Here is a 12458-nt window from a genome sequence, read left to right on the forward strand (position 1 = left end):
CAGGATGTAGAAGTTGAATTACCCTACAGACTACACTGCTGAATGATCTAGAAGTTGATTTACTCTACAGACTACAGCTGCTGCAGATGTAGAAGTTGATTTACTCTACAGACTGCAGCTGCTGAATGATGTAGAAGTTGAATTACCCTACAGACTACAGCTGCTGCATGCTGTAGAAGTTTAATTACCCTACAGACTACAGCTGCTGCAGGATGTAGAAGTTGAATTACCCTACAGACTACAGCTGCTGAATGATGTAGAAGTTGAATTACCCTACAGACTACAGCTGCTGAATGATGTAGAAGTTGAATTACCCTACAGACTACAGCTGCTGCAGGATGTAAAGATTGATTTACTCTACTGACTACAGCTGCTGCAGGATGTAGAAGTTGAATTACTCTACAGACTACAGCTGCTGAATGATGTAGAAGTTGAATTACCCTACAGACTACAGCTGCTGAATTATGTAGAAGTTGAATTACTCTGCAGACTACAGCTGCTGAATGATGTAGAAGTTGAATTAACCTACAGACTACAGCTAAAGAATTATGCAGAAGTTGAATTCCCGACAGACTACAGCTGCTGAATGATGTAGACGTTGAATTACCCTCCAGACTACACTGCTGCAGGATGTAGACGTTGATTTACCCTACAGACTACAGCTGCTGAATGATGTAGAAGTTGAATTACCCTACAGACTACAGCTGCTTAATTATGTTGAAGTTGAATTACTCTACAGACTATACTGCTGCAGGATGTAGAAGTTGAAATACCCAATAGACTACAGCTGCTGAATGATGCAGAAGTTGAATTACTCTACAGACTACAGCTGCTGCAGGATGCAGAAGTTGAATTACCCTACAGACTACGCTGCTGAATGATGTAGAAGTTGAATTACCCCACAGACTACAGCTGCTGAATGATGTAGAAGTTGAATTACCCTACAGACTACACTTCTGCAGGATGTAGAAGTTGAACACCCTATAGACTACAACTGCTGAATGATGTAGACGTTGAATTACCCTACAGACTACAGCTGCTGAATGATGTAGAAGTTGAATTACCCTACAGACTACAGCTGATGCATGCTGTAGAAGTTTAATTATCCTACAGACTACAGCTGCTGAATGATGTAGAAGTTGAATTACCCTACAGACTACACTTCTGCAGGATGTAGAAGTTGAATTGCCCTACAGACTACAGCAGCTGAATGATGTAGAAGTTGAATTACCCTACAGACTACAGCTGCTGAATGATGTAGAAGTTGAATTACCCTACAGACTACAGCTGCTGAATTATGTAGAAGTTGAATTACTCTACAGACTGCAGCTGCTGAATGATGTAGACATTGAATTACCATACAGACTACACTGCTGAATGATGTAGAAGTTGAATTACCCTCCAGACTACACTGCTGAATGATCTAGAAGTTGAATTACTCTGCAGACTACAGCTGCTGCAGGGTGTAGAAGTTGATTTACTCTACAGACTACAGCTGCAGGATGTCGAAGTTGAATTACCCTACAGACTACAGCTGCTGAATGATCTAGAAGTTGAATTACCCTACAGACTACAGCTGCTGACTGATGTAGAAGTTGAGTTACCCTACAGACTACACTGCTGCAGGATGTAGAAGTTGAATTACCCTACAGACTACAGCTGCTGAATGATGTAGAAGTTGAATTACCCTACAGACTACAGCTGCTGAATGATGTAGAAGTTGAATTACCCTACAGACTACAGCTGCTGAATGATGTAGACGTTGAATTACCCTACAGACTACAGCTGCTGAATGATGTAGAAGTTGAATTACCCGACAGACTACAGCTGCTGCATGCTGTAAAAGTTGAATTACCCTACAGACTACAGCTGCTGAAAGCTGTAGAAGTTGAATTACCCTACAGACTACAGCTGCTGAATGATGTAGAAGTTGATTTACCCTACAGACTACAGCTGCTGAATGATGTAGAAGTTGATTTACCCCACAGACTACAGCTGCTGCATGCTGTAGAAGTTTAATTACCCTACAGACTACAGCTGCTGAATGATGTAGAAGTTGAATTACCCTACAGACTACAGCTGCTGCAGGATATGGAAATTGATTTACTCTACAGACTACAGCAGCTGCAGGATGTAGAAGTTGAATTACCCTACAGACTACAGCTGCTGAATGATCTAGAAGTTGAATTACTCTACAGACTACAGCTGCTGCAGATGTAGAAGTTGATTTACTCTACAGACTACAGCTGCAGGATGTCGAAGTTGAATTACCCTACAGACTACAGCTGCTGAATGATCTAGAAGTTGAATTACCCTACAGAATACAGCTGCTGAATTATGTAGAAGTTGAATTACCCTACAGACTACAGCTGCTGAATGATGTAGAAGTTGAATTACCCTACAGACTACAGCTGATGAATGATGTAGAAGTTGAATTACCCTACAGACTACAGCTGCTGCATGCTGTAGAAGTTTAATTACCCTACAGACTACAGCTGCTGCAGGATGTAGAAGTTGAATTACCCTACAGACTACAGCTGCTGAATGATGTAGAAGTTGAATTACCCTACAGACTACAGCTGCTGAATGATGTAGAAGTTGAATTACCCTACAGACTACAGCTGCTGCAGGATGTAAAGATTGATTTACTCTACTGACTACAGCTGCTGCAGGATGTAGAAGTTGAATTACTCTACAGACTACAGCTGCTGAATGATGTAGAAGTTGAATTACCCTACAGACTACAGCTGCTGAATTATGTAGAAGTTGAATTACTCTACAGACTACAGCTGCTGAATGATGTAGAAGTTGAATTACCCTACAGACTACAGCTGCTGACTGATGTAGAAGTTGAATTACCCTACAGACTACACTGCTGCAGGATGTAGAAGTTGAATTACCCTACAGACTACACTGCTGTGGGATGTAGAAGTTGAATTACCCTACAGACTACAGCTGCTGAATGATGTAGACGTTGAATTACCCTACAGACTACAGCTGCTGAATGATGTAGAAGTTGAATTACCCGACAGACTACAGCTGCTGCATGCTGTAAAAGTTGAATTACCCTACAGACTACAGCTGCTGAATGCTGTGGAAGTTGAATTACCCTACAGACTACAGCTACTGAATGATGTAGAAGTTGATTTACCCTACAGACTACAGCTGCTGAATGATGTAGAAGTTGATTTACCCTACAGACTACAGCTGCTGCATGCTGTAGAAGTTTAATTACCCTACAGACTACAGCTGCTGAATGATGTAGAAGTTGAATTACCCTACAGACTACAGCTGCTGCAGGATATAGAAATTGATTTACTCTACAGACTACAGCAGCTGCAGGATGTAGAAGTTGAATTACCCTACAGACTACACTGCTGAATGATCTAGAAGTTGAATTACTCTACAGACTACAGCTGCTGCAGGATGTAGAAGTTGATTTACTCTACAGACTACAGCTGCAGGATGTCAAAGTTGAATTACCCTACAGACTACAGCTGCTGAATGATCTAGAAGTTGAATTGCCCTACAGAATACAGCTGCTGAATGATGTAGAAGTTGAATTACCCTACAGACTACAGCTGCTGAATGATGTAGAAGTTGAATTACCCTACAGACTACAGCTGATGAATGATGTAGAAGTTGAATTACCCTACAGACTACAGCTGCTGCATGCTGTAGAAGTTTAATTACCCTACAGACTACAGCTGCTGAATGATGTAGAAGTTGAATTACCCTACAGACTACAGCTGCTGAATGATGTAGAAGTTGAATTACCCTACAGACTACAGCTGCTGCAGGATGTAAAGATTGATTTACTCTACTGACTACAGCTGCTGCAGGATGTAGAAGTTGAATTACTCTACAGACTACAGCTGCTGAATGATGTAGAAGTTGAATTACCCTACAGACTACAGCTGCTGAATTATGTAGAAGTTGAATTACTCTACAGACTACAGCTGCTGAATGATGTAGAAGTTGAATTAACCTACAGAGTACAGCTAAAGAATCATGCAGAAGTTGAATTCCCGACAGACTACAGCTGCTGAATGATGTAGACGTTGAATTACCCTCCAGACTACACTGCTGCAGGATGTAGACGTTGATTTACCCTACAGACTACAGCTGCTGAATGATGTAGAAGTTGAATTACCCTACAGACTACAGCTGCTGAATTATGTTGAAGTTGAATTACTCTACAGACTACACTGCTGCAGGATGTAGAAGTTGAAATGCTGAATGATCCAGAAGTTGAATTACTCTACAGACTACAGCTGCTGCAGGATGCAGAAGTTGAATTACCCTACAGACTACGCTGCTGAATGATGTAGAAGTTGAATTACCCCACAGACTACAGCTGCTGAATGATGTAGAAGTTGAATTACCCTACAGACTACACTGCTGCAGGATGTAGAAGTTGAAACACCCTATAGACTACAGCTGCTGAATGATGTAGACGTTGAATTACCCTACAGACTACAGCTGCTGCATGCTGTAGAAGTTTAATTACCCTACAGACTACAGCTGCTGCAGGATGTAGAAGTTGAATTACCCTACAGCCTACAGCTGCTGAATGATGTAGAAGTTGATTTACTTTACAGACTACAGCAGCTGCATGATGTCGAAGTTGAATTACCCTACAGACTACACTGTTGAATGATCTAGAAGTTGATTTACTCTACAGACTACAGCTGCTGGATGTAGAAGTTGAATTACCCTACAGACTACAGCTGCTGAATTATGTAGAAGTTGAATTACCCTACAGACTACAGCAGCTGAATGATGTAGAAGTTGAATTACCCTACAGACTACAGCAGCTGAATGATGTAGAAGTTGAATTACCCTACAGACTACAGCTGCTGAATGATGTAGAAGTTGATTTACCCTACAGACTACAGCTGCTGAATGATGTAGAAGTTGAATTACCCTACAGACTACAGCTGCTGCATGCTGTAGAAGTTTAATTACCCTACAGACTACAGCTGCTGCAGGATGTAGAAGTTGAATTACCCTACAGACTACAGCTGCTGAATGATGTAGAAGTTGAATTACCCTACAGCCTACAGCTGCTGAATGATGTAGAAGTTGAATTACCCTACAGATTACAGCTGCTGCAGGATGTAGAGATTGATTTACTCTACTGACTACAGCAGCTGCAGGATGTAGAAGTTGAATTACTCTACAGACTACAGCAGCTGCAGGATGTCGAAGTTGAATTACCCTACAGACTACACTGCTTAATGATCTAGAAGTTGAATTACCATACAGACTAAAGCAGCTACAGGATGTAGAAGTTGAATTACCCTACAGACTACAGCTGCGGAATGATGTAGAAGTTGAATTACCCTACAGACTACAGCTGCTGCAGGATGTAGAAGTTGAATTACCCTAAAGACTACAGCAGCTGCAGGATGTCGAAGTTGAATTACCCTACAGACTACACTACTGAATGATCTAGAAGTTGATTTACTCTACAGACTACAGCTGCTGAATGATGTAGAAGTTGAATTACTCTACAGACTACAGCTGCTGAATGATGTAGAAGTTGAATTACCCTACAGACTACAGCTAAAGAATTATGCAGAATTTGAATACCCGACAGACTACAGCTGCTGAATGATGTAGAAGTTGAATTACCATACAGACTACACTGCTGCAGGATGTAGAAGTTGAAATACCCAATAGACTACAGCTGCTGAATGATGCAGAAGTTGAATTACTCTACAGACTACAGCTGCTGCAGGATGCAGAAGTTGAATTACCCTACAGACTACGCTGCTGAATGATGTAGAAGTTGAAACACCCTATAGACTACAACTGCTGAATGATGTAGACGTTGAATTACCCTACAGACTACAGCTGCTGAATGATGTAGACGTTGAATTACCCTACTTACTACAGCTGCTGAATGATGTAGAAGTTGAATTACCCTACAGACTACAGCTGCTGCATGCTGTAGAAGTTTAATTACCCTACAGACTACAGCTGCTGCAGGAAGTAGAAGTTGAATTACCCTACAGACAACAGCTGCTGAATGATGTAGAAGTTGAATTACCCTACAGACTACAGCTGCTGCAGGATGTAGAAGTTGAATTACCCTACAGACTACAGCAGCTGCAGGATGTCGAAGTTGAATTACCCTACAGACTACACTACTGAATGATCTAGAAGTTGATTTACTCTACAGACTACAGCTGCTGAATGATGTAGAAGTTGAATTACCCTACAGACTACACTGCTGAATGATTTAGAAGTTGAATTAACATACAGACTAAAGCAGCTGCAGGATGTCGAAGTTGAATTACCCTACAGACTACACTACTGAATGATCTAGAAGTTGATTTACTCTACAGACTACAGCTGCTGAATGATGTAGAAGTTGAATTACCCTACATACTACACTGCTGAATGATCTAGAAGTTGAATTAACATACAGACTAAAGCAGCTACAGGATGTAGAAGTTGAATTGCCCTTCAGACTACAGCAGCTGAATGATGTAGAAGTTGAATTACCCTACAGACTACAGCTGCTGAATGATCTAGAAGTTGATTTACTCTACAGACTACAGCTGCTGAATGATGTAGAAGTTGAATTACCCTACAGACTACACTGCTGAATGATGTAGAAGTTTAATTACTCTACAGACTACAGCTGCTGCAGGATGTAGAAGTTGAATTACCCTACAGACTACAGCAGCTGCAGGATGTCGAAGTTGAATTACCCTACAGACTACACTATGAATGATCTAGAAGTTGATTTACTCTACAGACTACAGCTGCTGAATGATGTAGAAGTTGAATTACCCTACAGACTACAGCTGCTGAATTATTTAGAAATTGAATTACCCTACAGACTACAGCTGCTGAATGATGCAGAAGTTGAATTACTCTACAGACTACAGCTGCTGCAGGATGCAGAAGTTGAATTACCCTACAGACTACGCTGCTGAATGATGTAGAAGTTGAATTACCCCACAGACTACAGCTGCTGAATGATGTAGAAGTTGAATTACCCTACAGACTACAGCTGCTGAATGATGTAGAAGTTGAATTACCCTACAGACTACAGCTGCTGCATGCTGAAGAAGTTTAATTACCCTACAGACTACAGCTGCTGCAGGATGTAGAAATTGATTTACTCTACAGACTACAGCAGCTGCAGCATGTCGATGTTGAATTACCCTACAGACTACACTGCTGAATGATGTAGAAGTTGAATTACTCTACAGACTACAGCTGCTGCAGGATGCAGAAGTTGAATTACCCTACAGACTACGCTGCTGAATGATGTAGAAGTTGAATTACTCTACAGACTACAGCTGCTGCAGGATGCAGAAGTTGAATTACCCTACAGACTACGCTGCTGAATGATGTAGAAGTTGAATTACCCCACAGACTACAGCTGCTGAATGATGTAGAAGTTGAATTACCCTACAGACTACACTGCTGCAGGATGTAGAAGTTGAAACACCCTATAGACTACAACTGCTGAATGATGTAGACGTTGAATTACCCTACAGACTACAGCTGCTGAATGATGTAGACGTTGAATTACCCTACAGACTACAGCTGCTGAATGATGTAGAAGTTGAATTACCCTACAGACTACAGCTGCTGAATGATGTAGAAGTTTAATTACCCTACAGACTACAGCTGCTGCAGGATGTAGAAATTGATTTACTCTACAGACTACAGCAGCTGCAGCATGTCGATGTTGAATTACCCTACAGACTACACTGCTGAATGATGTAGAAGTTGAATTACTCTACAGACTACAGCTGCTGCAGGATGTAGAAGTTGATTTGCTCTACAGACTACAGCAGCTGCAGGATGTTGAAGTTGAATTACTCTACAGACTACAGCAGCTGCAGGATGTCGATGTTGAATTACCCTACAGACTACACTGCTGAATGATCTAGAAGTTGAATTAACATACAGACTAAAGCAGCTACAGGATGTAGAAGTTGAATTACCCTACAGACTTCAGCTGCTGATTTATGTAGAAGTTGAATTGCCCTACAGACTACAGCAGCTGAATGATGTAGAAGTTGAATTACCCTACAGACTACACTGCTGAATGATGTAGAAGTTTAATTACTCTACAGACTACAGCTGCTGCAGGATGTAGAAGTTGAATTACCCTACAGACTACAGCAGCTGCAGGATGTCGAAGTTGAATTACCCTACAGACTACACTACTGAATGATCTAGAAGTTGATTTACTCTACAGACTACAGCTGCTGAATGATGTAGAAGTTGAATTACCCTACAGACTACAGCTGCTGAACTATTTAGAAATTGAATTACCCTACAGACTACAGCTGCTGCAGGATGCAGAAGTTGAATTACCCTACAGACTACGCTGCTGAATGATGTAGAAGTTGAATTACCCCACAGAATACAGCTGCTGAATGATGTAGAAGTTGAATTACCCTACAGACTACACTGCTGCAGGATGTAGAAGTTGAAACACCCTATAGACTACAACTGCTGAATGATGTAGACGTTGAATTACCCTACAGACTACAGCTGCTGAATGATGTAGAATTTGAATTACCCTCCAGACTACACTGCTGCAGGATGTAGACGTTGAATTACTCTACAGACTACAGCTGCTGCAGGATGTAGAAGTTGATTTACTCTACAGACTACAGCTGCAGGATGTCGAAGTTGAATTACCCTACAGACTACAGCTGCTGCAGGATGTAGAGATTGATTTACTCTACTGACTACAGCAGCTGCAGGATGTAGAAGTTGAATTACTCTACAGACTACAGCAGCTGCAGGATGTAGAAGTTGAATTACCCTACAGACTACAGCTGCTGAATGATGTAGAAGTTGAATTACTCTACAGACTACAGCTGCTGCAGGATGTAGAAGTTGATTTACTCTACAGACTACAGCAGCTGCAGGATGTCGAAGTTGAATTACCCTACAGACTATACTACTGAATGATCTAGAAGTTGATTTACTCTACAGACTACAGCTGCTGAATGATGTAGAAGTTGAATTACCCTACAGACTACAGCTGCTGATTTATTTAGAAGTTGAATTACCCTACAGACTACAGCTGCTGAATGATGTAGAAGTTGAATTACCCTACAGACTACAGCTACTGATTTATGTAGAAGTTGAATTACTCTACAGACTACAGCTGCTGAATGATGTAGACGTTGAATTACCCTACAGACTACAGCTGATGAATGATGTAGAAGTTGAATTACCCTACAGACTACACTGCTGAATGATGTAGAAGTTGATTTACTCTACAGACTACAGCTGCTGCATGATGTTGAAGTTGAATTACCCTACAGACTACACTGCTGAATGATGTAGAAGTTGATTTACTCTACAGACTACAGCAGCTGCATGATGTTGAAGTTGAATTACCCTACAGACTACACTGCTGAATGATGTAGAAGTTGATTTACCCTCCAGACTACACTGCTGCAGGATGTAGACGTTGAATTACCCTACAGACTACAGCTGCTGAATGATGTAGAAGTTGAATTACCCTACAGACTACACTGCTGAATGATCTAGAAGTTGAATTACTGTACAGACTACAGCTGCTGCAGGATGTAGAAGTTGATTTACTCTACAGACTACAGCTGCTGAATGTAGAAGTTGAATTACTCTACAGACTACAGCTGCTGCAGGATGTAGAAGTTGATTTACTCTACAGACTACAGCAGCTGCATGATGTTGAAGTTGAATTACCCTGCAGACTACAGCTACTGAATGATCTAGAAGTTGATTTACTCTAAAGACTACAGCTGCTGAATGATGTAGACGTTGAATTACCATACAGACTACACTGCTGAATGATGTAGAAGTTGATTTACCCTCCAGACTACACTGCTGCAGGATGTAGACGTTGAATTACCCTACAGACTACAGCTGCTGAATGATGTAGAAGTTGAATTACCCTACAGACTACACTGCTGAATGATCTAGAAGTTGAATTACTCTACAGACTACAGCTGCTGCAGGATGTAGAAGTTGATTTACTCTACAGACTACAGCTGCAGGATGTCGAAGTTGAATTACCCTACAGACTACAGCTGCTGCAGGATGTAGAGATTGATTTACTCTACTGACTACAGCAGCTGCAGGATGTAGAAGTTGAATTACTCTACAGACTACAGCAGCTGCAGGATGTAGAAGTTGAATTACCCTACAGACTACAGCTGCGGAATGATGTAGAAGTTGAATTACCCTACAGACTACACTGCTGAATGATGTAGAAGTTGAATTACTCTACAGACTACAGCTGCTGCAGGATGTAGAAGTTGATTTACTCTACAGACTACAGCAGCTGCAGGATGTTGAAGTTGAATTACCCTACAGACTACACTACTGAATGATCTAGAAGTTGATTTACTCTACAGACTACAGCTGCTGAATGATGTAGAAGTTGAATTACCCTACAGACTACAGCTGCTGAATTATTTAGAAGTTGAATTACCCTACAGACTGCAGCTGCTGAATGATGTAGAAGTTGAATTACCCTACAGACTACAGCTACTGAATTATGTAGAAGTTGAATTACTCTACAGACTACAGCTGCTGAATGATGTAGAAGTTGAATTACCCTCCAGACTACACTGCTGCAGGATGTAGACGTTGAATTACCCTACAGACTACATCTGCTGAATTATGTTGAAGTTGAATTACTCTACAGACTACAGCTGCTGAATGATGTAGAAGTTGAATTACCCTACAGACTACAGCTAAAGAATTATGCAGAATTTGAATACCCGACAGACTACAGCTGCTGAATGATGTAGACGTTGAATTACCATACAGACTACACTGCTGAATGATGTAGAAGTTGAATTACCCTCCAGACTACACTGCTGCAGGATGTAGAAGTTGAAATACCCAATAGACTACAGCTGCTGAATGATGCAGAAGTTGAATTACTCTACAGACTACAGCTGCTGCAGGATGTAGAAGTTGAATTACCCTACAGACTACGCTGCTGAATGATGTAGAAGTTGAATTACCCCACAGACTACAGCTGCTGAATGATGTAGAAGTTGAATTACCCTACAGACTACACTGCTGCAGGATGTAGAAGTTGAAACACCCTATAGACTACAACTGCTGAATGATGTAGACGTTGAATTACCCTACAGACTACAGCTGCTGAATGATGTAGATGTTGAATTACCCTACAGACTACAGCTGCTGAATGATGTAGAAGTTGAATTACCCTACAGACTACAGCTGCTGCATGCTTTAGAAGTTTAATTACCCTACAGACTACAGCTGCTGCAGGATGTAGAAGTTGAATTACCCTACAGACTACAGCTGCTGAATGATGTAGAAGTTGAATTACCCTACAGACTACAGCTGCTGCAGGATGTAGAAATTGATTTACTCTACAGACTACCGCAGCTGCAGGATGTTGAAGTTGAATTACTCTACAGACTACAGCAGCTGCAGGATGTCGATGTTGAATTACCCTACAGACTACACTGCTGAATGATCTAGAAGTTGAATTAACATACAGACTAAAGCAGCTACAGGATGTAGAAGTTGAATTACCCTACAGACTACAGCTGCTGAATGATGTAGAAGTTGAATTACCCTACAGACTACACTGCTGAATGATGTAGAAGTTGATTTACTCTACAGACTACAGCTGCTGGATGTAGAAGTTGAATTACCCTACAGACTACACTGCTGAATGATCTAGAAGTTGATTTACTCTACAGACTACAGCTGCTGGATGTAGAAGTTGAATTACCCTACAGACTACAGCTGCTGAATTATGTAGAAGTTGCATTGCCCTACAGACTACAGCAGCTGAATGATGTAGAAGTTGAATTACCCTACAGACTACAGCTGCTGAATGATGTAGAAGTTGAATTACCCTACAGACTACAGCTGCTGAATGATGTAGACGTTGAATTACCATACAGACTACACTGCTGAATGATGTAGAAGTTGAAATACCCAATAGACTACAGCTGCTGAATGATGCAGAAGTTGAATTACTCTACAGACTACAGCTGCTGCAGGATGCAGAAGTTGAATTACCCTACAGACTACGCTGCTGAATGATGTAGAAGTTGAATTACCCCACAGACTACAGCTGCTGAATGATGTAGAAGTTGAATTACCCTACAGACTACACTGCTGCAGGATGTAGAAGTTGAAACACCCTATAGACTACAACTGCTGAATGATGTAGACGTTGAATTACCCTACAGACTACAGCTGCTGAATGATGTAGACGTTGAATTACCCTACAGACTACAGCTGCTGAATGATGTAGAAGTTGAATTACCCTACAGACTACAGCTGCTGCATGCTTTAGAAGTTTAATTACCCTACAGACTACAGCTGCTGCAGGATGTAGAAGTTGAATTACCTTACAGACTACAGCTGCTGAATGATGTAGAAGTTGAATTACCCTACAGACTACAGCTGCTGCAGGATGTAGAAAT

The sequence above is a fragment of the Oncorhynchus clarkii genome, chromosome 21, assembly GCF_045791955.1.
Source record: "Oncorhynchus clarkii lewisi isolate Uvic-CL-2024 chromosome 21, UVic_Ocla_1.0, whole genome shotgun sequence".
In the NCBI taxonomy this organism is placed as follows: domain Eukaryota; kingdom Metazoa; phylum Chordata; class Actinopteri; order Salmoniformes; family Salmonidae; genus Oncorhynchus; species Oncorhynchus clarkii.